General features: G+C 46.5%; 1 protein-coding gene across 1 annotated transcript in view; it reads left to right on the top strand.

Moving 5' to 3' along the window:
- Window positions 1-27,223, top strand: part of HS3ST3B1 (heparan sulfate (glucosamine) 3-O-sulfotransferase 3B1) — a 40,952-nt gene that overhangs the window by 1,339 nt on the left and 12,390 nt on the right. The window lies entirely within an intron of this gene.

The following is a 27,223-nucleotide window of genomic DNA, read 5'->3' on the forward strand; positions in this document are numbered from 1 at the left end:
TGCTATACGAAGTTATTACGGGGTGGCCCGGGCCGGCGGGCGGGCGGGCGGCGCGCGGAGCGTGGAGCGGTGCTGGTCCCTGTTGGGCAAAGGAGCGCACTGCAGCGGGCGGGACTGGCGCGCGGCTTGGAAGGCTTCACGGCGCGCCGGCCACAGCCCGCCGGGTTCCCTCTCCCCAGCCTCGGTGCGGGCGGGCGAGGACAAGCACGCGTGTCGCCGATGGCCCTTCACACACTGCGACTCAAAGAATAATCGAGGCCCATTCGTTAAGAAATGAGAGTTACTTAGAGGTCGCGGCTTCCGGAAATTCTGTCCCCGAGTCAGGTCGTGTGTCTGGTGGCAAAGGGATAGCGGTCCCTGGTCATAATCGTGACCTCTGCCCACCGCCTCCCGTAGCTACTGGTCTTTGGGGTGAGCTGTTGGGTTGACCGAGCTTCAGGTGGGGTGCGGGTGGCAGGTCCAGACTCCAGCCTCCGAAACACCACCTGGGACCAGGGGCCCGGTCACACCCCCACCCCCAGCCCGCGAGCACGACTCCCCCGAGTCTCCGGCCCCCCTCCAGGCCTGATAAGCTTCAGAGAAACTCGAGGCTTCGGAAAGCAAAAGGGGAGACGCGAACCGAACCCCAGCCCTGTCCCCAGCCCACTTTGGGGACGCGGATGGGATGGAGAAGCCGCTCCCTTCCCAACCTAGGCCTCCCCTCTCCCCTTTGTCCTTAATGTTTTTTATTGTCAGGAGTTGCCCAGGTCGTTCCCGGGCGGGGTTGTGTTCCCGGGACACCGGCGGTTGAAGACCGGGGCTCCGGAGGCCGCCGCCTGGATGCAGGTCCTGGCTCGCCCCGTGAGCCCCGGTGCTCCCATGCGTGCAGTGGGGAGCACGCGGGCTCTGCACAGGCGGGCAAGGGTCAGTGCACGGACTCGGGCAGGGGCCGCGCCGGCACGTGGGGGCCGCTGTCATCGTTAGCTGTCGTCATCGGTCGTGTTATTCCCCCAGCCCTCGTCCTCCTGGGGTGGGGATCGGGGCCGGGTGGCAGCCTTTAACGAGCGTCCTTCCAGGTGGATCCCGCCGAGCCCGGAGGCAGCCCGGAGTTTTCTGAGATCAGACACACGTGGGGCCGGATTGGGAGGAGACGGCAGGAACATAAGGGAACCCTTCATGTCAGGCGGTTTTAGAAACACCTGGGGCAGGCAGTGGAAACCCCCACAGGAAGATCCACGCCATGTCTCAGGGCGGCCGTCCTCCACCTGCCACGCTCCTTTGGATCGACTCACAAGCACTGAATAGAAAACCGAGTCGCACTGGAAGCCCTCGCTGCGCGCCGGCAGCTGGTAGTGCAGCCCGGGCGACTGGACCTGGGGACCCGCGGCGGACGCGAGGTTCACCCCAGTCCCGAGCCGTCTCCGTAAACCGTCGGGACAGGAGGCCCAGGGCCCGGGGCGGTGATGCAGCGGACGGAGGGGCGGGAGAAGCAAACTGCAAATGCCACAACCGGTGCCAAGTGCTGCGTCCCCGGACTGCTCCAGCAGGGCACGACGCGGCCGCGGGGCTGGTGGATTTTTTTAAGGGAAAAAAAATCGTTTAAATTCTGTATGCTTAATTTAAAAGCTAAGAATATTTTGGATGTCTGGGCAAATGTGTGCATTTGACAGTGCTTTTGAAGGGGGCCGTTTCAATTTCCAACAGACCACGCGGGGAGGAGATGCCTGGGCCGGAGCGCTTTACATAAGACCCGGCGCCCGGGCTGCGCCCTTCGCCGGCGCTCGCGCTCTCTCTGCTCGGGCCAGCCCTGCTTTGCACCAGGGGCGCTGGGTCTGTCGCTCCTTCCGTACAGCCGGGCAGCCAATTGCAGAAGAGCGTAAATAATAATTAACCACAGCGAGCTGCAATTCAGAAACGTGGCTAAAGCAACTCCTCAAAACTAGAAAATGTAAGAGAGGGGAGACATTTTGGAGACATTTAGGACAAAAAAAAAAAGTTATGGGTATGGATGGTTGAGTCCGAGGGTCAGCGTCATAGTCTGTTGGAGGACGAGGTCATAGCTGTGTCTGAGTGTATGTTTAATTGGTTGATACACAGCCTTGCTAAGGGCCTAACCAGTAGCCCAGGGCCTGGGCGGATTTGCTTGACGTTTTGGAATTGGGTTGTAGTTTCCTGCACTGAACGTACCGAGGCACCATCAGCCAGATCAGGAGGGGTCGGGGTGGGATGACCCCTCACCCCCCACCCCGAGGTGGCGGCGCGGAGCTGACCCCGCCACCAGCCAGAGTGCTGTGTGTCCGCGCTGGGACCCGAGTTCGTCTCAGGCTGCGATTCAGACTCTTCTGGGTTTACTTTTCCGGGTTATTATCCAGCTGTCTCGAATCAGGCCTCCCCAATTTAATTGATGAGGAGTGGCTGATCGGGACTATCTGGTGAAACCTTCTGGTCCAAGGGTGTGATGGTGTTTGAGAAATAGGGGGCTGTAGCTGTGGGGTTCAGGAGAACTCCACACAGGCGCAGGTGGAGACAGCATCCTGCCTGTTTGAATATTGATTCAAACTTGTAATGGCCCACAATTAAATATGTAATTTTTGAAGATTCTCTTTTTGATTTGGCTTAAGTTTTGGTAGATTTTCATAAATTTTAATGACCTTATTTTGGGAGTTAAGTTAGGCAAATGTTGTGTAATTATTATTTTTATACAGAAATATGCCTTAGACTTTACAGTGGCAGAAACCCCCTTCCGTACCTTGACTCCCTTTTCCATTTTTGGTCGTACAAAATAAGCTGACACTTTCATGCTGTGGCCATCATTAAACAAAGTATTGTGTGTGCGTGGGGGAGGGGGGTTAATAATGTTGGCAGCTCACACTCACTGAATGTTTTCCGTATGTGCCAGGCACTGTTTCAGGTTTTACAGGATTAGCAAATTTAATCCTCATTACACTCCTGTGAAGCAGGTACTTTTACAGATGAGGAAACAGACACAGAGAGGTTAAGCAGCTTGCCCAAGTTCTCACAGCTGAAAAGTGGCAGAGCTAGTATACCAACCCAAGTAGCACTCCAGAGATCATTCTGTGCCATGCTTCCTTGCTTAAGTGGCTCAAACATGATGTTAGTCATATATGGTGAATTCAAAACTGGGTTTGCTTTAAAAGAGTTTGACATTTTTCTAATGTGCCTTCAGTGATCTCAGTGCAGATTGCTCACTTTGTCATTTACTTTAAGAGAATATCAACTCGAAAACAGGCTAGTTACTCTATCTAAAGTTGGTATGTAACTAGAGTAAGGATAACCACACCCCTGTGGCAGTTTCATTTCTCTGCACAGGACGGTCGGAATCAAAGGAGTCATTAAAATGACAAAAATACCCCCAAGTATAGAGGCTGAGAAAACAGCAAGTGTCCCTCCTGAGGAGTAAATTTATTCTCTGCCATTCGCCCTTTATAAGTCTGCAAGGTATAGGGGAATGTAGGGTTAAAAGATATGTTCCAAAATTTCTTGGAATTAATTTATTCATTTAAACAGAGTGTCCCGAAATCAAGACTGAATAATTAACTTGTACTTATTAACTAGAAGACAATTATAGCAAACTTTGAGCAGATTTCTTTAGTATGAGATTCTAAAACTTCAGAAATCTCTCTCTTGAAGGCTAATAGCTAAACATAGCAATTTTCCTTACACTGAGAAAACTAATTTCCTCCACATTTTCCTAGTCTTTTTTCAAAAACCTGGTGGCAAAGACTGTTTCTGTCTTCACTAAGGGAAATTTAAGATAAGATCTGATTGGGGATAATCCCTTTTGAAGTAATTGCACTTTCTCAGTCATGGAGTTTAAACCAAGTATGCAGCTCACTTCTAAGCTGCTGGGTGAAGATCAAAAATCTGCATTTATATGCAGCAATTTGAAATACAAACCATCATGTTACAAAGCTGTCAAGATTTATTAGCAAGACAGTGTAGCATGTGTTGAACTCTGTTTTTAATTAGGCACCTAAATTAGACCATAAAATGGTTGATTAATCTTTTACAAGTTGAGGGGAAAATATAACATAAATTAACCTAATCATAAGTGTTTTCCCAGATGCTCTGAGTTAATAAAATAGTCAATATTTAATAGCAACCTATTTGTTTTAGAAAAATAAAATGCTGAAATATATGAATTAAATTATGCTTACTATCTTCCAAATGATGTTATTATCGAACAGGTCTATAAAATATAGGTTGCAGCCCATGTTTTATTTTTTTAATTTAATTTTTCTGTTGATTATATATATTTGTGGGTTACAGAATCAAATATTAATACATGTTTTATAAAACATTTATCAAAATAGAATACTACAATTAGGAATTAAATGCTGACTAAAGTAGATTTTGCTTTTTTAATGGAACCTGATAATTGAAAATTTATAATTTAATATAGACTAATATTTATGACAGATATTTTCTCAGTTAAAATTATATTTAAAGTTTCAAAGTGACCTGTCACAGCTTCTGTTTTTCTAGTTTGGCGTTTTATTTTTGTTTGAAGAAAAACTTATTGATATTTTGAAAAATCAATATGTCACAAAACCTCATTTCAAATTTGTATGCTAATTTACTTTTTTGATTAAAATATGTTGAGGACATAAGGTTTTCTAGTTATAGAAAATGACTCTTTGAATCACTAAAATTGCTTATAATTAAAAGTGCACCAGGAATTTAAAGAAAAAAACAAACAAAAACCCACCAGTCAGCTAGTCTTATGGATCGTGGAGGTGGATCTTTTAAAGCTTCAGAACTGAAATACGTGACTAGGACTGCTTGCTGACTGCTTTCTGTGTCAGTACTTTTTTGAATACTTTATGTTCTCACTCTATGAACATGGAAATTAAGTTGATTGATAGAAACACAAAATGCCCACTCTAAAGGCAGAGCATAATGAGCATTTCTTTTGCTGTGAATAGAGTTAGTTTCCAAATAGGGCGCTACTTCTCTCATTTAACAGTTGATGATTTCAGACAGTAAAGGAAATTTCAGTCTTAGAATGCTGGGATAGCAAGGAATCCCAGCAAAATGAATACCCCAAGTATGTGGCATATTTTCAAGGGTAATGAAAACAATATGCTGCCTACCTCAAATGAAAACATTTACCATGACCGAAAAGAAATGAGATACTGATATCTTTGAAAACTAATTGTAAGTAGAGCATGAAGCTTTTTTTATATTTAAAACATTATCTTCTTATGACTATCATATTCCTTTCAAACTATGCCAAAATAAAACTAACATCAAGTAAAACTGATGTTAATGCATGTTGATTTTTATTTCTGATTTTTCTTGTTAAGAGATTTGGGGGAAATTTTAGGATATAAGGAGCAATTACCATCTTAATCACAAGACAATAAATAATTTTCATTGCAGCCAAGAGGCTAAGTGTTAAAATACCGCTAATACTAATAAAACCCACCATTAATTTTCTTCGTATGTAGATAAGAGTGGTATTAATTTCCTTTATATTATATCTTAAATTGTTCTTTTAAATACACATTTCATACACAGTCTGTGGCTTAAAAAAATTAAATATGGCCTAAGTTACTTGGTCATTCAGAAAATTTACTTCATGTGTCACCAATGAAACACGTGTAAATAGCAAAGTAGTACTGCAGACTTTGCCTCCCCAAAGAGCACTGTTTTTAAAAATTTATGAGTGCAGATCTGTAGCGATAGAGTTGGTTAAGGAGTACTGCCAGAGAGGAGTTAAATTTTCTCAACATTAAAAAAAGCACACACATGATACATTGTTGGGATAAAATATTTTTCTTCTAAATATGGCAAATGTGAAAAAAACTAAGACTCTGGTTTAACATCATGTTGATTGTACTCGTATTTCAGCCTCTTTCTTGCCAAGGGGTCAGTACTTCTGAACACCTTTGACTACACGAGAACGATTCCATGTGTGTTCACCAAGCGACTTGGGGCTGTGATTCAGGGTCCCTGTTTCCCCCCAAGTCTTCTCCCCACAGTACGTAACACGGTTACTCTTGCTTAGAAACGCACAAAACGCTGCAAGATGATTCTGAGCAATATGAGGTTTGGGAAGCAAATGGAGACTGAAAAACCACTGGGAGGAGAGGTGAGGAGACACAGATCTTTTCACGTGCACTCTTGATTTAATGAATGGAGTGGGGGGTAAGAGGAAAGAGCCGGCCCCCTTTTCAGGTCTGGTGACAGAAGTGCCCAACATGGCCCCAGACGGAGCCCTAGGTTGCCACGTGTCTGTTCCTTGCTGGCAGCAGAGGAGCGATCGCGTAGGCGTCCAGTCCTGGAAGGGTGGCCGAGGGCGCTGCTATGGCAGAGAAAATGGCTCCGAGACTGGCAGGCCTCGGGGACCAGTGAGCATGGCCCTTGTGTCGCGTGGGACCGCTGCACCTGGCCCCAGGACCGCTGAGTCCTGGAGACAGATGGCGGACTTCCCCGTGTTGGGGGCGGGGCTGGCGTCCGCGCCCACGTGACCATCTGGAGCCCCCTGCGCCCGGGCCTCACCTGTTGGACTGAGCCGGGCCCAGAGGCCCGCGCTGGCAGTGGGCGGTGCCGCAGGGACTCGTCTCTGCGCTGATTGGCCGGAGGGGACGCCGCAAAGCCAATGGTGTCCTGCGTGCACGAAGCCCCGCCCGTGGGGGGCGGGGCCGTCCCCGGCTCCTCCGCGTGGACTCGGTGCCGCTGAGCCGGTCTTGGGTCGCCTTCGCTTTCGGAGCCGAGTCTGTCAGCTCGTGTGTTGTACTCGCTTCCCTCCTTTCCGCCCTCTTTGTCCTTTCTACACCTTCCCGCACAAGTCGCCCCGCCTTCTGGAGCGGAGGTGTCCCTGGATGTCGGTCGAGTAGAGCAGGGGACCGTGCGACGCGCCTTCCCTGCCCCGCGGCCTTTGGGACGGGGGGCCTGGGTGAGCTCTGCAGGCGCGAGGCGGACACTCGGTCCCTTCAGGACCTGGCTGTGGGGCGGGGGAGGGGCCTGCTCGCAAGGAGGGGAATCGATGTTGCGTCCCTTCTCGCCCCGCCCCTTCTCTCTTCCGAGGAAGCATATGTCATTGTCAGCTCACCCGCTTCTGCACCGGGTCCCTAAAGGCGACTCAGCACGCTCGCTAGATAACCCAAAGTAGCTTCATTCCACAATACGGCCGGTTCCATGTCGGGACGAAGAGAAGAGTGGGACGGACTGGGACAGACAGGACAGGAGGGACAGGAAAAGGCCAAAAACTCTCAAGCCTCCATTCCTGAGTCTCCCCTGGACTGACACCGATTCACCCGTCCCCACCCCAGCACCGCCCCCGCTGCTCCCGAGTCCCCCTCGCACACTCTTCGGGCTTGACCTCCTTTCCTCAGGCCCCGAGTCCAGGCCTGCAGCTGTCCCCTGCTCGGAGCTCCCTTTGGACCTGGACTGACACCGATTCACCCGTCCCCACCCCAGCACCGCCCCCGCTGCTCCCGAGTCCCTCTCGCACACTCTTCGGGCTTGACCTCCTTTCCTCAGGCCCTGAGTCCAGGCCTGCAGCTGTCCCCTGCTCGGAGCTCCCTTTGGACCACCTCTGAGTCCCCTCTCTGCGCCCCCAGCCCTGTGGGCACTGACAGGCTCACCCCCTCTAGTGCTGCCCAAGGTGGACTCAACCCGCCAAAGCCTCCTCCTCTCAGGATGGGCCTAGTCCATGACGCTGAGGATTTTGTTGTGCTCTGAATGAGGCCATCTTTTCTCTGGATTTTTTAACGGGGGGTGGGGGGAATGTAGGTAGGTGATGGGTGTGAAAAGAGCAGAAGACCTCACTGGACATTGCTCAGTGCTGCACAAGATGTTAAAGAAATGCAAGATTTTGTCCATACTTCCATTAAGGTGCAGTCTCCCAGGGGAGAGGACACACAGCAGGCAATTAGGGAACAGTAATTCCCCTCCACATCACTCCTGGTGCCTTCCCCCGGCTGAGCAGCCTCTCCCTGCCCCCTCCTGGCCTCTCAGTCTGAAAACTGGTCCTGGCTGGGCCCAGCCCTTCCTCTTGATGTGCTGTTTGGCTGGTCCCTGGTGCCCTCCTGTCTGATTGTTCCGGAGTCTCTAGGCACTTAGCATATGCTGGTGCTGCCAGTTAACACAGATACACAAAGAAGTAAACATTGTGTTCCCACCAAAGAGCTTTTACGGAAGCCCCAAGTGGGTGAGTGGGTGTGCGTGGGAAGCGGGTGGGGTAGAGAGAGCAAGGCAGGGAAGTGACCATTACTTTGTCATTGACTTGAAATACTTAATGGAGAGAGCCAAAGGTGACCATTTTAAATCTTTTGCCATAATTAATGAATAGTACGTTGTTATAAATCATGTTTACCTATTTTCTCATATATCTAACAAGGATTTATTGAGCACTTATTTAAAAAATATACTATTTTTTTTTAGGGAAGTTTTAGGTTCATGGCAAAATTGAATAAAGTACAGAGTTCCCATTAACCCCCTGCCCCCCAGCCTGCCCCACTATAAACATCCAGCACCAGAGTGGTACATTTGTTACAATCGATGAACCTACATTGACACATCATTATCACCCAAAGTCCATAGATTACATTAGGGCTTAGTGTTGCTGTTGTACGTTCTGTGGTTTGGACAAATGTATAAGGACATGTGTCCACAATTTCAGTATCGTAGAGAGTAGTTTCACTGCCCTAAGTGATCCTGTTGGAGCACTCTCCTCAAGTGCTGTACACGGCAACACTTGAGGCACCAAGGAAGTGCAAGAGCCACAAACTTGTCCTTGAGGAGACTGTTTTAGTCGGTGGACTAAAGAGAGCACTGATAAAAAAAAAATGACTAGTCCTGTCGAATCACTAATAAATCAAAACCATTTTAGGGAAAAGAGAAAGCATAAGATAACAGTGAAAGTTTTAAGATGTGATGTTGTATTTTACTTTTCCAGGAGTTTTCCAAAGAGAGCTCAGGAGGTGAGAAGAGGGGCAGGAATGTCAGTTACTGGGTGATGCAACAGGACGAGAAAAGTCGCCACGGCTGGGAGCTGAGCCAGGTCTTGCTGTGGCTGGCGAGTGGGCCCGCGCTCATTTAATCTTCACAGTGATCCTTCCTGAGCGATTTCCCTCATTTTGCAAAGGAGGAAACCAAAGCTCACAGAGGTTGCCTGAGGTCATACAGCTGTATCTGTAGGTGGCTTTGCCTCTTGAACCCAAAGAAGAAAGGAATGCCTCTCTGCAGGCCCATCAGACTCCACCACGTGGAGCTTTTATACCTGCCTCAGATTCGATGAGATGTTCCTTATGGACCAGTTTAAGCCATCTCTTCTGTTATTTCCATGCCCCCAAAGACACAGACTTTTCTACATAAAAGTATCCCCAAGATTATATTTTTTACTCTTTCTGTCTACCCCTATGTTCATTCTCTCTTACTTGGCACACTCATTCCTCAGCCCGTCTCTATTGCTGTGACATCCACGTTGATGGTGACAGTTTTCATTCACATCATCAGTGCATCAGAGAAAGTTCATTCTCTCTTACTTGGCACACTCATTCCTCAGCCCGTCTCTATTGCTGTGACATCCACATTGATGGTGACAGTTTTCATTCACATCATCAGTGCATCAGAGAAGCAACAGGTCACAAAGTGTAAGTGGGGAGGGTTTCCGTGTGATCTGGAAGACTTCAAATCTGAGCATCTTGGTGGTGGCAGGCACCATCACGAACAGGTGGAGAGAAAGGACAGGTTAGTGGCTGAGGGAATGGAAGGAGGCTGGGGTCAGAGAAGGTTGGTCAAATGCACAGATGTTACAGTTGGAGTAAGAGCTACAGGGATGACACCAAAAGTGATGTGCTTCTCTGATGCATTGTCTGATACCCTAAACCCCCTTGTCCCATCTGTGGAGATGCTTGTTTTGTACTGTCCCTAGCAGCTGTGCACAAGAAAGTCTTATCATAAAGAAGACCCAGCCCACCCTGAGTTTATGCCCTTAACGGAGAACTTGGCTCTTGCTCTGCAGCTTGCTAGCCCTGCTAGTCACCACCCTGATCCATGCCAAGACCAGCTGTGTGCCCTGTCCCTTCGGCATGGCACCCTCTTCTTTCAAGCATCAGTTAATTTAATGCTCCTTCCACATGGGAAGAAACTTGAGAAGGATCACAGCACTTATGTGAATACCACGCTCTTAGACCCTCCTTCTCAACATGGCCTTATTTTATGCCTCTCCCAAGACTTCCTTCATCGTTTCTAAGGAAGTGTCGTGTTCTCTCTTTTTGATATTATTTGAAGGAGATCCCAGACATTGTACTATTTTATATATAAATCTGGCCTGTGGATTTTTTTAGTCAAATCTTTATTCACATACCTATAGAAAAGTCTCCAGATCAGGAGTGCACAGCCCGGTGAATATTCACAAAGTAAACATATTAGCATGTTGGTAACAAGTGCCAAGGTCAAGAAACAGCAGTCTAGGAACCCCCAAAGCTACCTGTATGTCCCCTTCCAGTTACTGTCCCATCCCAAGGACATCACCTTTTACCACCATGGATTAGTTTTTCTTGTTGTTGAACTTAATGTTTATGAAGTTGTAGAGTGGATGTTCATAGGAATTTAAAAACGTAAATTCATTTTTAATATTGACGGGTTGGGAAGTTTCACATACAAATTCAGATTTCCTGCGTCTTTTATAGAGGATCTGACGGGACCAGGCCTGCCTTTCTCATGGCAGGGACTGGCTGGAGCTGGGAGCAGATGGGCCTGTGGGGGGCGTGTTCCTCTGGCTACCCACACCCCTCACTGGCCCCACCCCTCACTGGCCCCACCCTTTCACTGCCCCTTAGCGCATCAGGCTCTGCCAGCCTCAGTCATTCTAACCATACTGAGTGGACAGCTGCTAGTGTTTTCCTACTTTTTTTTTTCAGGTATGCACATTTCAGGATTGAATTTCCTCAATTCTGCTCATTATGGACATTCTTGTTGTAGTTTGGCCTTCGTTATTATCTCTTTGACTTCGTTTTCCTTTATACCTCTGTAGAGATCTCGGGAGAGGCTGCGTGGTGGTCTCCTTAGCTGCATGCCATTTAAAATCAGAATCACCACCATAAAATCATTTTCAGTGACATACTTCTCCTATTTAAATTTTTTTTTTAGTTCTCTAACTTGCTCTTCTTCCATCTGGCCCCCAAATTGGCAACCCTTAGGGTCAGACCTCTGCTAAGAACACTTGGTGACCTGGAGCACGTCACTTTCTCTCTCTGGTGTCAGGATCTTCACGTGTGCAATAGAGATTGGATCCATTAGTGTTTCCTAAGCACTAGTGCTCAGAAAACTCTAGTATATGACCACATTTTCCCCAATCCATGTGGGCCAATATGTTGTCCTACTGCACATGACTAGCACACAGCCCGTGCCATATCCCTCCTACCATGCGACACCCACACTGGCCTATACTCTGTCCATCAAGTTCATGGACGTTGGATGTTGTAGCAAAGTCAAGTTACTTATAGCTTTTAAACTCTTACCCTCAGGTTTAGTATTTATCTCCTTGGGGGTGGTGTGTGGATAATCTGCTGACCAACCATACTCTGAGAAGCACTGTCCCCAATTTTTTCAGTGAACAGAAAATATTGGAAAGATTAATGAGTGATGTGTAGAAAAAATATTTCCATGTCAGCATATTGAAAACCCTGAGAACTACTGCGGCTAAAAACAAAACGAAAATCTGTTTAATTTTAACTCAGCATTTTTCCCCTCGCATATAGAATCCTCTTTTCATTCATACCGACTAGTATCCTGAGGAATAGTGTTCATCCAGATTCCAATTTGGAGCATGTTAGTAGCAGGACAAGTCTCCGAGTTTCCTTGTAATTCTAAGAGTTTGACCCCTGATCCTGTGCTCTGTCTCTGTCCACCTTCACCCTTTGGAACAGGCCACCACTTGCTATTTCTTGAGTTCAGCTCCACACATCTCCTGCTTGTGATGTCATCTCACACTGAAGGTGTCTGCATCCCCCTCCTTCCCCCAAGATGATTGCTGCAAAAAGAATAAAGAACAAAAAGTGGAGTTGCAGTAAATCAAGCACACTGGATAGAAAGTTGCTGAGGCTAAGGCCAGGGGAAGCCGACTTGCTGATCAGGACTTCAAGTCAGGTCTTGCTGGAAGCTTCTTGGGTAGGCTTCCCCTTGCTGTTGTTCTGTAAGCAGGCTAATTGCAGGTTCGGCTTTCCCTCAAGCAGTTCAGGTCTGTTTTCAAAGGTAAGTGCTCTGTGTCGGCGGTGTTTACAGAGCAAGATGTTTGATGGTTTTGGAAAAGGTGAAGCTTTTTTCCACCCCGCCTGGCACAGCGTAGCTCTTGTGGTCTGTGTATGTTTTATGCTAGCACCGGGATGAGTGTTCACCCTGGATGTGATGTGGAGATTTTTGCTAAATACATGAGTGCCACATATAAACATGTACAGCCTTGAGCTGAAAACAAAGCCAGTCACTTTTTAAAAAAATGCATTTTTCCTTTTTATATCTGGGGCCAAAGGGAACACTTAAAAGTGTTCTATAGTCACACAGCACTGGAAACAAAGGAAACTTTCAGATTAGGTGTCACTAGGAAAGGAGGCAAATGAAACCTTTTAACAGAGGGAGATGGGGATTGATTTACTTGCTTGTATAAAACTTGAGTTACAGGAGTATCTGGATTCTCCTTCCAAGTACTCTAAGCTTGCTATAATGATCTTATTATCCCCTGATACACTTACCATGGGCTCCTCCTATTGAGGAAATTCTAACACCCGCTTGGATCGCCCCCTCACCTCCACCCTGAGCCCTTGCTCAGGAGGAGCCATTTGGAAAGGGCATTTCACGTGGTCTGGAGGCGAAGAGTTTCACACCGGAGTGGGCTTCTCCATTGCATGTACTTGACTAGCTTCTCGTTCTTATCGCACTTCCCTTCCTATACAGTTACACATCTTCTAAAGGGATATTTGATACTCGCCTTCTCTTTCTGTGAGGCCTTGTGAAAATCAGGCAACAGCAAGGTAGTTTTATTGCCGATTCCTGACCGGAGTACCTCAGTGGCACTGCTGATGGAGGAATGTGGTGTCTATCACCCATTCATTCACTCAGGAGTGAATAATATCACCCACCAGGCAGTGTTTGAACATCTGGAATGGGTCAAGCAGTATGTGAACACTTGGTATTAAGCCATTGTCACAGTCCTCAGGGGGCTCACTGTCTTGGTTGAAGGTTGTAGTGAGAGGTAAGATAGAAGAAAGTGAGAGATGTGGGAGCAGAGAGGAGGGGCCCATTCCTGAGCTGGGCTTTGAAGCATGAATAGGAGTTGACTGACCAATTGTCCAGAAACTAGATGGTGTTTGGGGCAGGGAAACTCCATGTGAAAAAGGCTCAGACAGGCGTGGTAGGTCACTGGGGGTTGGGTGGAGCCAGGGGCATGTCAGGGATTAGGGGAGAGGGGCTGGGAGGCTGGCTCAGAGTGGAGAGGCTGGAATGTCACATGAAGGAGAGGCCCTTCATCCCACAGGCCAAAGGGAGTTTTGCAGACCTGCAGAGCCTCTCGTACTCGTATCAAAGAAATTCACAATTTTTACATATATTTCTCATTTGAATTCTTTTCATGTGTTTTTGAGGAAAATGAAATAATTTGGTATTTGGAGGTGCAGAAAGCAAGAAAACGCATAGATGGTTTTCTAAAATGAACAGCACTCAGTCCTGCTGGATGATTCGGTGAGGCTCTTGGAGTTCCCAGGATAAGCATTGGTCCCGATGGTGTGTGCTCGGGAGAGTCCACACACCCCCTCCCTGTCGCCTCCCTGGGTAACGTGGATGAGGTCCAGAGGGTCTTCGTTCTGTGGCTTGAAGTTTTTTGGGAAAGAGCTGTTCTTCCCCAGCCCCCAGCGGCTCCAGAGACCAGCTTCCCCAGGCCGGTGGTGTGGAGCAGCAGACGGTCTGAGCCACCGCAGGCCACTCCCTGCCGGCCTCTGTCTCTCCTTCAACCAGTTCTGCCCAGGCAGGACCCCTGCCATTCCTCCCGAGGGACTTCTCAGCAAGCACAACGAGCAAGGGGGCAAGGGAACGCTGCGTGGCCGCTGCTCTCTGGCCCAGCTGGGCAGGGCAGGGCGAATCCTCACCCTCTGTCTCAGCATCCCAGGCAGGTCTGGAGAAGCCCCATGTCATTCCTGATTTGGCTCAGTGTTCCCCGATAGCATTCCCTATTCCCGTCACTCACTGTGGAGGAACTCAATGAAGTTCGGGAAGCTTCCATGTTGGCATATAAAAGTGAGTGTCGTTACTGATCAGGCCTGGCTCAGAACTGTGGTTCCCTGGTCCAGAGTCTGATTCTGTTGAGAGGAGACAGACAGCAGGGCTGAGTGGTGGTCCCAGGAAGCACAGCTGGTGGGCTCCCGGTTAGGGGCTGCCAGGGGGAGCTGGGCCCCCTGCACCGGCCCTGTCTCCTCCTTAGACTGTTCATTCATGGTTATTTTTAGGGTTGTGTTTTCTTCCAGTGCCAGATGGAAACAGAAGTACAGAACAGGCTCATGACAATTTTGTGTTCTGTACAAAGAGCATTTGCCAGGGAGCAGATGTACCAGCTTCCCCGAGACTTAAGCTTTCATTCGTTCTGAGGACTTTGATCGAAGCTACCTCATCTTACCCAGATGGTGTCTTTTAAGGATGTGGGTGTGGGGATGGGCATGCAAGAGCACGTTGCCTGTGTACAAAGAGCATTTGCCAGGGAGCAGATGTACCAGCTTCCCCGAGACTTAAGCTTTCATTTGTTCTGAGGACTTTGATCGAAGCTACCTCATCTTACCCAGATGGTGTCTTTTAAGGATGTGGGTGTGGGGATGGGCATGCAAGAGCACGTTGCCTGCTGGTGTGAGTCGTTTGTGGTTGACCCAGATGTGGCAAATGGATTGTGGGTCCCAGAAGCTCAGGGGGTGGATGAGGCACCGGCAGACAGCAGTGGCCTGGGCTGCAGGTGAAGAGACTCCCTGAATGACTGCACTGTTCAAGTGCAGTGGTGGGGTTAGGTTCTATGTTGCCCCCTCAGTCATGTTTGACGTGTGAGCTCCATAGAGAATTTCCAGCTGCTGGTTGGTTGTCAGTTACATTCTGATTTGGATTTGGTGCTGTTTTGTCTCCATTATAAAATCCTTGGACTTCTCTGTACTCAGTAGAGTGTACTGAGAACACAGGTGCCGTGTGCCCTCCTTCCAGAGGAAACCAGCCTTAGGGAAGCCTTTGAGTATTATATCCACTTGGAAATCAGCTGTGGGCACAGGGAAGCAGGAAGGATTCAAGTGAATTCATTTAGTTCTTGGTTTCTCTGGATATGAATGTCCACTGATGTTAGTTTTTTTCCTTATACAGGTTGAGTATCCCTTATTCAAAATGCTTGAGAGGAGAGGTATTCTGGATTTGGGATTTTCTCAAATTTTAGAATACTTGTGTTATACTTACTGGTTGAACATCCCTAATCCAAAAATCCAAAGTGTGAAATTTTCCAATGAGCATTTCCTTTGAGCGTTGTGTCACTGCTCAAAAAATTTTGGACTTTGGAGCATTTCAGATTTTGGATTTTCAGATTAGGGATGCTCAACCTGTAGTTTTATTAATGTTTCGAGCATCTACTCTGTGCCAGGCTCTGGGGATTTGCAGATTTACTCATTTCACAGATAGTATTGAGTGTCTATTTCATTAGCACGGTCCCTGCCCTCATGTAGCTTATATTCTAATAGGGGGATGGGCAGTAAAGAAATAAGCAAGTATACTAATAAAAATATAATGTCACACAGAGTGAGGGGATGAGAGATGTTGGGGGAAGGTGAAGGGAGAAAAGGGCGATTTTAGGCAGGAGGTCAGGAAGGCCTTTTAAAAGTGGTGACATTGAGTATAGACTGAATGACAGGAAGGGATATTGGGGGGTCCAGAGCATGTCCCAGTGAGAAGACACTGTGGCCAGAGTGAAAAGGTCAAAGGAAGGGCAGGGGTGCTGTGGAGGGTGGGGATCAGGGCCTGCCTTACATTTTAGAAAAACCCCAAGTGCTTTGTGGAGATTGGCTGTAGAGAGTGGGGGTAATGGCAGGGGGTGAGATGGCTAAATTAATTATGGCACAATACACACAAGAACAGATGTTCAAGGTACACAAACACTGCCGAGGAAGGAGTGGTTAAATCTGTCATGGCAGAGGAGGACCTGTTCTGGGAAGGCTTCAGAGAGGAGGTGACACCAGAGCAAAGTTTGATGGACAAATAGGAGTTCACGTACAGGCCAAGTGGGGAAGCGAATCCTGGCAAGGAGGTCTCCATAAAAAGTACGGCAGGTGCAGAGAGAGACAGCAGAGAAGTGAGGTGAGGCAGGACAGCATGAGGGGTCTGAGGACTTTTGTGAGGAAGCCTTAACATCCTGACCCCAGAGGGTAACTGATACAGATTATCCTGTCCTTTTTTTTTCTTCAAGTGTTTCACTTTGGAAGTGGGGTTTACAAAGTGCTGTTGAATCTCTTTAAACAGGAATTGCTTTTGCTGCTAATCAGAAAAGATGCCACCCAGAAGAGAAGGCAAGTGCTGGAAAGTCTCAGGATGTGTTTCAGGATCCACGTCCCCCAAGCTCTGCGCTTTCTGCTTGTCTGGATGGAGCCTTTCATTAGGGAAAGCCGTGTAATTAGAAATTCCGCTTCTCGGCTCTTTGGATCTACAGCAGGAACAGCCCCGTGGCCGCTCCATCCCAGCATTCTTAGAAGCTGAGCAGGGCCGGGCTGCCAGTGCCAAAAATGCCAAACCTGGTCATTAAGCGGTGGCTTTGCAGGCACACACCTGTTCTGAATTTCTCCCCGAGATCAGCCCTGGCACAGAGCGATTGCAGGGAGGGATGTGTGGGTGGAGCGCATGTGTGTTCACCCCCCAGCCCCTCTCCCCTTCTCTATGTCCCCCACCCCCTTTTCCTTCTTTCTTTCTAATCTGAACATTTCTCACTCTGGGTATTTTCTGAACGCTGAATTTCTGACCATTTCGTCTCATTAAGCCCTCTCTTTCATTATTTTACCAACCCTGGATTACTGTGCTTTCATCTGAAAACCAAAGTAAGAAAGTCTCCCACTTCTGTTGTTCAGAGGAGCAGTTACAAAGGAGGGGCTGGGCTTGCAGGACAGGAGGCTGGAGTCTGGGAGGACACCCAGTGGTGGAGTTTCTCCCCAAGGTTGCTTCTGTTCAGACTCTTCCCACTGTGCATTCCTGGTTTATAGCTGGGCTAATTTAATTTCCAGCTGAGAGGCTACTCCCCATATGATGGTGATCTCAGTTCATGAGCTAGAAGAGGAGGCAGCCTATCAGATTGATTCTTGCCCCTCAGCTCAGTGGTTCAGCAGTGCTAATTTATTAGCCTGTTTGTCTCTTGGTTCCAGAGGCTTCTTCAGCCTGGCACAGCTTCCTGAGGTTCCCCTTTCCCGAGGCTGGATTGAACTGTGACTGCTGGCCTTTGTACGTTTAGAAGCAGCTCTCTTCTCCTTTACACACTCGGTTTATTTAAAGGAAAGGAGGGGAGCAGAGGGGAGTAGCCTCAGATCAGCTCATTTGCCCGTGATACCTGAAAAGCACGGGGTGAAATTCAGACTCTTCCCTGCATTCCAGCTGGTTTTGTGTCACCAGCAGAGCCTTTTGGGTGCTCTACATGGAGCAATTCTGGACTGTGACATTGGTCCCAGCATTTGGGGCAAGTGCTATTTTCCTTCTGTACAACACTGACACAGTTGGGAAAATCAGGGCTGAAGCCTGCAATACAGAGTAGGAATTGTGACAGGAAGGAGGCCAGGGTTTGGCAAATCTGAGGATTTTCAATTTTGTGATCGTTTGTTTTAGTAGGGTTCTGTGAAAAATGAACTCCTAGAATAAATGCATATGGGCAGAAGTGCAGGGAACCCATAAGAGATTTAGCTTCCAATTTCTAAGTTAATCTCTCTCACATATGTGTGTATATGTGTATGTGTGTATTAAAGTATAGATACACACATATACAGTCATCTCATGTATGTCTGTTGTGTGTATATACACACACACACACAGGTGGTCCCCGATTTTTCAACCTTAAAGTTGTACCCATATAACCATTCTGTTTTTCACTTTCAGTACAGTATTCAATAAATTACATGAGATATTCAACACTCTATTATAAAAAAGGCTTTGTATTAGATGATTTTGCCCAACTATAGACTAATGTAAGTGTTCTGAGCACATTTAAGACAGACTGGGATAAGCTGTGATGTTTGGTAGGGTAGGCATATTAAATGCAATTTTGACATGCTATTTTTAATTTACAATGTATTTATCAGTGCTTAATCAGTGCTTAATAGCACAATATAAAGTGCTATTCGTTTCATTATATATAATGAATATATAATTCATAAAAAAATTCCATATTATCCCATATGTAGTATCCTATATAATTCCAAAAAAATTAATTTAAAATTAAATCTTTGTATTTTGATTGTCAGAAAGGGAAGGAAGGTAGAAAGTGGGTGGGTGATTATAGATGGGTGAAAAGTGACCCATGTATTCGATCATTTTGATCTAGGAGGTTCTTAGAAATGTAGAGAGTTGGGATGAATATGGGATTTGGAGTGCGACATTCTGGAGTCTGAGTGCCTGCTTTGCCACTGCCCAGCATCTGATTTTGGGCCACTCAGTCTAACCTCTCTTGGCCTCACTCTCCCCATCTTTAGAATGGTGGAAAAAGCTCCTTGAGAAGGCTGTTACAATGAGCTGAGGAGGTCCTGGACGTCCAGTCCTTTGTCGTGGATAGGGTGCTGTGCAGGTCTTGGGGTTGACATCGTTATGGCCAAAGCAGAGAGAGAACCATCTCCTGATTAAGAGGGAGCCCTGTATGTTCTTTACCAGAGGCAGGCTTATTTTTTTGTGGCATGAACTTTGAGTGTTATACTGGGCAGTGTCTTTGTGACTTTACAATCCCATGCAGACCCATTATTGTGTCTGTCCTCTGTTTCAATGCTTAATAAAATATAAAGGCATATCCCATGTGTAGTAGTTCAGGCAAACCATCTGGCTGGTGAGCAAAGCTCCAGGGGCCTACATGCGATGCTCACCTCCCATATGGGTGGAACCTAGAAAACCTGGAAGAATCCCTGTCCATTCAGCCCCGATCTCAGCCAGACTTTGACCAGTGGACCAGCTGACCAGTGCCAGGTGGACAGCTGTTGGGCTATTTCAGGATTCTTAACCTGGGTCGATAGATGGACCTGGGATCTGTGAACCCCCCCTGTGGTTGAGAACCGAGGTCCGTGTATGTGTCAGGAATGTTCATTTTGCTGCACAGAGGGTCCATCCCTTTTCTCAGATTCTCTGCAACTCCTAAAAGCTGAAGAGCTCCGTTCCTCAGGCACTGCGCTGTGGGACTTGCATATCTTTTTTGCAGTCAGCATGGGTAACATTCTGTTGTGATATTTAACAAGCCCCATTTCCACTCTGAACAAGAGAACTGTCTGTCTTCAGAGGAAGGAGGGGCCCAGGAAAGGGGGTCTTTCCTTAGACAGACATCATATTTGTCACATAAAGAAAGCTCTCTGAATTCCCGATTCATTGAGGTATCTTCATATTGGGTGTAAGGACGCTGATTACGGACCGCACCAGCTTTAGGCTGTCTTCATACAGTCAGTTGATTCCGTTCTGTTTGTCCTGACTGCCTCCAAGTGACAAGCAAATCTATGCATTTAGCAAAGCCAGGAAAACATTGTCTTTGGAGAGGTCTGAGCTTGATTGATTTCCAGAACGTGCTAATGGGGCAATAGAGAGCACATCTCTTGTTCTCTGCCTCAGGTGGTGTTTGCTTGTGGGCTTAGTGCCCTTGTTACCAGCCTGGGGACTTGGGAGTGGCCTCATTTGGGAAAGTAGCAGCTTAAAGGTCTTTATTTGGTTTTGTCAGCAAATGGAAAACACCTCTGAGCACTTCAGAGAGAGGCAGCCCTTCTTCTCAGTGCCCATCCCTGGCTGTCCTGCCAGAAACCCCCACCCCTATCCCCACCCCTGGCTCCGCCCCCAACTTGGGCTGACCCATGTGCTCAGACTTGGCCTTTCTATATCCAAGGGCTCTTTTCTGGCCTAGAATCTGGGGTGACACTTGCCTTCTCTCAAATTCCGTTTTCACACACGGACATAAGAACCCAAACACTTATTTGCTTATTGCATTTCCTGGATGAGGACCTGAATTCTGCTGCTGCCCCACACCTCAAAAACTTCCTGCGAAGCGGCTACCTGTGTGGGTGAATTCAAAACCCTTTAGGGTCTCACCTCAGTCAACATTAAAAAGTGAGGGCGCACCTCACCCCTACTTCTTTCCTGCTATGTAACCTGTTACCAGCTTTTCTTTTTCCTTCCATTGATATGTATTTTTTGTTGTTGTTCTTGTTGTTTGTGGCTGGCCAGTAAGGGGATCTGAACCCTTGACCCTGGTGTTCTAACAGCACACTCTAACCAACTGAGCTAACTGGCCAGCCCTACAAAATGTATTTTGAATCAGCTGTCCCTTTTTCATTTCTGTTTATCACCACCACCACCCCCCATTCAGGTCTATATAATTTCATTTATTTTTATCTACCTTATTGAAAAAGTACTTAAGGGGCTGTCCCGTGGCTCACTTGGGAGAGCGTGGTGCTGACAACACCAAGTCAGGGGTTAAGATCACCATACCGGTCATCTTTTTAAAAAGAAAAAGAAGGTACTTAAGGTGTGTTTTTTCAGTGATACATAGAGAACCGCAAACACGTAAATCATGACAGTAGAAGGAAACCGACTGTGGGGATATAAAATGGAGCCAGAAATTGACCTAAGAAAGGTCCCTCATGGCTGTGGACGTGACCTGCGGGTTTTTTGCAGCCTTTGCAAGAAGGTGAACCTCAGTCACACACATCACAAAAACAAGCTGTTTGCTCAAAAGAAAGTATGACTGTCCTTGATATTAAGATGGGGAGTTTTCATAGAGAGGACGCCGTGGGGTAAGGGCCCCTGGCACAGATGAGCCCCTACAAGAAGCACATGGTTAATCCTTTTTGTTAAAGGATAATTTTCTTTAAAAATTTTTTTAAAAAAGAAAAAGGTAAGATTATGACTCTCACCCAGATATACAATGACCATGTTAAGGATCTTATTTCACTCATTATTATGAGGGAATCAGGCAAATGTTACCGTTGGTTCTGCCAAAGGAAAAAATTACAACAAACTTAACAGACCTCAGTTGGCTTTATTGTGATTCTAGAGTCAGGCAACATGTTATTACATAAAATAGAGTAAGTGTTCCGATTAGCTGAGCAGCGGAGGCTGGTTTTATAGACAGAGGAGGCTGAAGAACCAGAAACAAAGAACAGAAAGCGGATTGGTCATTTCAAAGTTACTTTTCTCATAAGGTGGGGACAGGGAGACAGAACAATAGAAAAATAACTGATTATGTATTTAACATCAGGTGACTTCAGGCTGTTCTTTTCATGTAAGGATTAAAGCGGAGGAACTTCATTATCGGGCCTACTGAAAGTTTAAACTGACCTGTTTGGGGAATTGGCTGTTATCTCTCTCCTGAGTTCTTGGAAGGTGAGACTACAGCTTAGTTTAGGTTTGGTGACATGGAACTTAGCAGGGCTGACTCCATTTTGATTTTCAGTCTGGTCTTTTGGTGTCTAGTGCAGGAACTTAGTCCTAAACAATAGCCTCCTATAAGTTTTTTATTTAACAGATCAAAACAGAAGTCAAAATAATACAAAGTTTACTTGGAATAAAGAAAGGTTGACCCAAATTTACAAATAGAGGAGAAACAGGCCTTTTTCTATAGGATGGGAGGTGGAGAGGGAAGTTCACAGAACCTTTACCAGAAAGAATTTATTTGCATGTCTATGGTCAAGAATTATTTTGTATTGGTATGTCACTATCTATAACTTACAGAGTTGCAAAATATCTTGGGCCGGCCAGGTGGCGCACTGCTACAGTGCGTCGCTTGGGAGCGTGGTGGCGCTCCCGCCGAGGGTTCGGATCCCACATACAGACCGGTTCCCGCTCACTGGCTGAGCGAGGTGTGGGAGCAACACCGAGGGTTGCGATCCCGTTGCCGGTCCCGGTCCGGTACGGGCGCGACACTGAGGGTTGCGATCCGTTGCCGGACATGAAAAAAAACAAAAAGGTAAAAAAAAAAAAAAAAAAATATCTCAAAGACAATACAGTGCTAGAGTTAGATAACCAGAAGGGCATGCTCTAAACAATGCACATTTTCCACTGGAGACACCCAGTAATCTTTTTTATTCTAATTTTTTTTTTTTTCATTTTCTCATAGCAGTCTTCAGTAGGCTCACTGAGTTTTAACCAGCTAAAAGCCCAAATCTGTTTAAGTTATGCTGCTGGTAAACACTGTCTCCCGAACTCCAAATACAACATTGTCATGCCATCACCTACATTTTGTGTGGCTTCCCATCACCTTTGAGGTCAAATCCAGATTCTGTCTAGCATTTGTTCATGTATTAATTTACCCTTCATTCCTCTAGCAACCATTTATTTTTGCTGCAGTGCAAATAAGGCACATCTAGTCCTTGAGGACTGTCATAGTAGATGGATGAAATTTATGACAACTCCATGTGTGTGTTTTCAGGGAGGATGTTGGGAGGGTGGTGGTTATGAGATGGGAGCAAGGGCTGCAGAGACATTTATTAAAAGGAGGAAGACCGGAAGATTGGGCCGGCCCGGTGGCGCACTACACCGAGGGTTGCGATCCCGTTGCCGGTCCCGGTCCGGTACGGGCGCGACACTGAGGGTTGCGATCCTTTGCCGGGCACGAAAAAAGACAAAAAATAAATAAATAAATAAATGAATATTCCAGGAGGAGGGAAGTCCTTGGGGGGTGAGAAGCACCTTGACTGCTGGAGGAGCCGCAGGTACTTGCTCACAGCGGGGATGGAGCAGAGTTGGGAGGGACTTAGAGCTCACCTGGAGAAGGCCCATGTGCCCTGGGGGGACTCTGAAGGTCACGCTCAGCACTGTGAGAGGCTATGATGTCTGCAGTGGGTAGACGGATAGGCAGGTGGGTGGGGTGACCCCAGCCTGTTTTCCAACCTTGTTTCTAACCATTCCCCCCAAAACCAAACAACAAAACTCCAGTTTGGGCTAAATAGCCCAACAGCTGTCTCACTGAGTAGGCTTCGCTCCTGTTCCTAAACTTAGGGTTCTTTTGTTCCTAACTTCTTCATTTCCACCCACCCTTGGGACTAGCTCAAGGCAGCTTCTGTTGTCCGGACAGAAACAACTTCTGGATGCTGCTTCTCCACATGCCTCATTTTGAGCCAAGTATATAACATCTATTTGTAAACTTCCTATGTGTGGAATTTCTCTCCAAATAAACAGCAGGTCCCTGGAGGGCAAGAGTCATCCCCATAAACAATACGTAGCCATGTCACCGATTCCTTCATCATCCATGATAAAATATTACATTTAAATTCTAGTCTGCTTTGCTGTTGCTACTACGTAGGAGATACTTGGGGTATCTCAAACCGCTGTCACTTGATGGATGCCTGGGCATCCAAACTAATTTTAATAATAATTAAAGCAAACTAAGAAGTAAAATAATTAAAAATAAGTAATATTTATTATTTAAAATAATAATTAATATAAATCTGCTAATTAGAGCCATTTTTTTCTTTGTTATTAACTGTGGCCATTTATTAGTTTAAACAGAGCAGGTGTGGTTTTTACAGGCCACCAGAGGTAGGGCATCCAAAGTTCAGTGTTGAGGTGTGTTCACGGTTTGCTGGTGTCACACAGATAGAATAAGGACCTCTGGTCTTATGCTGTACTTGTTCTTTGCTTTTGCTTAGCATTCGAGTTCAAGACCTGCTTATGTATGGCCTCTTAATGCAATTGTGTCACTTAATGTAATGGGTATGACAATACATAAATTATCATCGGTGAGTGTTGGGATACTGAGCTCGTCACCATTTTCAAACTTAGCCTACATGGTAATTTATTATTCCAGGTTGCTCCCAATTCTCTTTACATGTTGCATCATGACCTCCAGGCATTAACTTTAAGCACTGATCGTTGATTCCTTTTCATTCATTCATGTATTCATTCATTCAACACATTTTCAAGTGTTTCCAATGCCTGGTATTTGGCTGTTTTTCTTGCATTTGTTTTTTTGGACCTAAAATTCTTTAAAACTCACAGTCCAATCGCATACAACATAAAACATGGAAAGCAATAAGATTCCACCAAACATTTTGTTTTTAGTCATTAGGCTTAAAAATAGTACCAGACTAATTTTTCACTGGGGCTAATGCAAGGTAAAAGGCTAATCTCACTTGTAATTCTTAGCAGCTCTCTCACTAACCATTTAGTGATTTGATCTTCTGGGGGCTTACGGTTTTGTTCCTTTGGTGGTAGGGAGTGGGAGACAGGGATGGGGACACTTTGTCTAAAGCACAGAAGAGTTGCTGGAAATTTTAAGACTCACCAGTCAGGCAGCGTCACCTACCAAAAAGTTCTCATAGAATGTAACAGATAACGATGGGACCCAGTCAAGTCACACGAGTACAGAACGTATTTGCAGAGCTTCCGCCTCCAACACGTTCCCTGTCTCCTATCTTTGGACTTATCCTCTCTCCTGTACAAGTTAGACTCTGCATAGTAATCTGTCACAAATTTATTGAGCTTTTAGAATAAATGATTGACCATGACTGTGAAAAGATGGAAATTTGTGGAGGTTGGACTCTGGGAAGTGTCCACACTTCACAAGCTGAGAACTCCAAAAAGGCTGGGGAAGGGGGTTTTTTGACTGATGGGTTGTCCCATTAGAGTTTCCGTTGGCATTGCCATGTCACTTATTTTCTTTAGACACCTCTTGGTCAGCTTCAAGCACATGGGCAGACCAGGAAGAAGTCCAGGAAGAAGTAAGTTCTGATGACCAGGAGAGCAGCATAAGAAACTGTAGGTTTTTCTTTGTCAGCAGCATCTGCAGGTTTCACACTGTCTCGGATGTTTTCTCTGGTTAGAAAGTGCTTCTTTTCTTCTCTAAAATGTTCTTGAGCTATTTAAAGCCTGTGATAAGGGAGGTTTATTTGCACTAATTTCCCTTTATTTTAGTTTGACTTAAGCTTATCTCTTAAGATTAGTATTGCCCTAGCTTGTTTTATACGGTTTTCAGTTGACAACCACGGGACGGGTTCTGCTGGTTGAGCAGAAGGCAGGCAGAGAACGGCATGGAGCCGTCATCTCAGACTTAAGTCAAGAGTCGACTGAGATGTCCCTTGTCCCCAACTCCTGCTGGCCCCACAGTTGGGGGCGTAGGGGAGAGGAAGGTAACTGACCGTATTAAGTCTGCGAGGCAGATTTGGTTTCAGCGGTTGGGTTGTTTCTTTTCACCAGCCTCAGATAGACCCTGCCCCTAATCTGTGGCTGTTTTGCTCCTGATCAACCTCATTATTTGCCATGTCAAAAAATGAAAGAATCCTCCAAAGTAGGTTGTGTTTGTATTAAAAGCTGCCTGTTTCCCATTCCTCTTTGGCTTGGATCATCCTGTTAGTTCAGTAATGTCAACCCAGGAAGGGAAGTTCAGTTTTCCTTTGTCTCCAGCATCCTACAGGGGACTAGGAAGAAAGGTACCAAAAAAAAAAAAAAAAAGGGATTCCTCATAACATAAGTGAGGAATTACAGGAAATCGAAAGTCTTTCAAATATTTGTTTTTACATCAGCCTTTGAATTTAAAAACCGATTATTGTGCCTTGTTTCTTAACAGTATTTCTGTCATCTAGAGCCTTGTGCCAGAGGAGATATCAAGAGAGGATAGGAGTGGGCTTCTCCCATCTTACCCTAGGTAGGGTTTTGCTGATTTCAGAGCTTATTCATAGACAAACTGCATTTGATTCTTGAAAACATGTTTTGTAAAAGTGGCAGGACACAAATGGTTTCATTTTACAGATGAGGAATGATGGCACAGAGATGCTGGGCAACTTGTCCAAGGCCACACGGCCTGACCTTGAACCCGACCTCACCAGGCTGCTTAACAAGTGGGTCTCTTCTTACAGAGCACACTTGACATTGACCTCCATCTGGATTACATCTCTCGGGGGTGCTCTGTACAGATGCCTCTGAGGTGTGTTTTATACATAGTCAATCATCAAATATTTGCAGAGGTTCTACTTAAACCTCCCAACTTGTGCCAACCTACTGCTGGCTATAGGAAGAGGTGGAATGCGGGGGTGGTAGTGGGAGAGAGGGCAATGGTAGGGGTCATCTTATACAATTTTAGAGCTAAGGAATACCCTTTTAAGCCATGTATCCATATTAATACATAGGGAAATTGAGCCCAAAGCTTTGAGTGCCTTGTCCAAGGTTTTAGACTTTTGTCTGTGGCAGGGCAGAAACCAGAACTCAGGATTTCATAGGCCCAGTGCCCACTGCCTTCACTCTAGTGTTGGGAAGCCTTCTTCCCCGTCTTGTTTCTCTCCCAGCCCATGCATGTAGGGTGGGGTGGGGTAGTGGTTTTCATCAGCTCTGTTGAGTGGTGTTGCTGAGTGTTTCAGAAGCTCTTGTGTTTACAAACACTTATACCGCTCTGCCAGGAGCACCAGGGTAGGCTGCTTTTCTTGGGATGAACCAGGGAGCTGGGAAAGGATATACAGGAGTATGTGAAAAATACAAGTGAATGCAAATCTCCTGCTGGCGGACTGGCCTTTGTTGCTGGGAAAGTAACCCATCTGGGGCTGGGGCTCCCGCCACCCCAGGGAAAAGAAGTGTGTTACAGGTGGGGAAGCCAGAGCTCATCAGCGACAAAGGTCGGCCCAGTTTGTGCAGGAGAAGAATCTGTCAAAGCAGGAAAGATAAGAACGGCTTCAACTGTGGTTAGGTTCTGGTGCCCTACTCTCCTTCTTACTGGGTACTCAGCTCCGCCCCGCCCCTGCCCATTGGCAGGGCCAATTTTACTTTCGAAAAAGTCTGCTTCCCAGAAAACTCTTTTTTCTTTCTTTCTTATGATTTTTTTAAGGCTTCTTTTTTTTCTCCAGGAAATGGGACACAGGATCACTCTGATTTCACATGATTTGTCCCAGCACACAGTGAGGTCCACTAAACACGAGCAATACCCCAGAGAGCTCCTACACAAAAGGCTATCAGCTTTTAATTGAAACCCTCCCCCAGCCCCCCAACCCCAACCCCTTCCCGGGACACTCACTTCAGGCCCCTTGTGGGCAGCCCCTGTAGCACAGGGTTCCCGGCGAAGGAAAGG

The sequence above is a fragment of the Galeopterus variegatus genome, unplaced genomic scaffold, assembly GCF_000696425.1.
Source record: "Galeopterus variegatus unplaced genomic scaffold, G_variegatus-3.0.2 Scaffold595, whole genome shotgun sequence".
NCBI classification, from domain to species: Eukaryota; Metazoa; Chordata; class Mammalia; order Dermoptera; family Cynocephalidae; genus Galeopterus; species Galeopterus variegatus.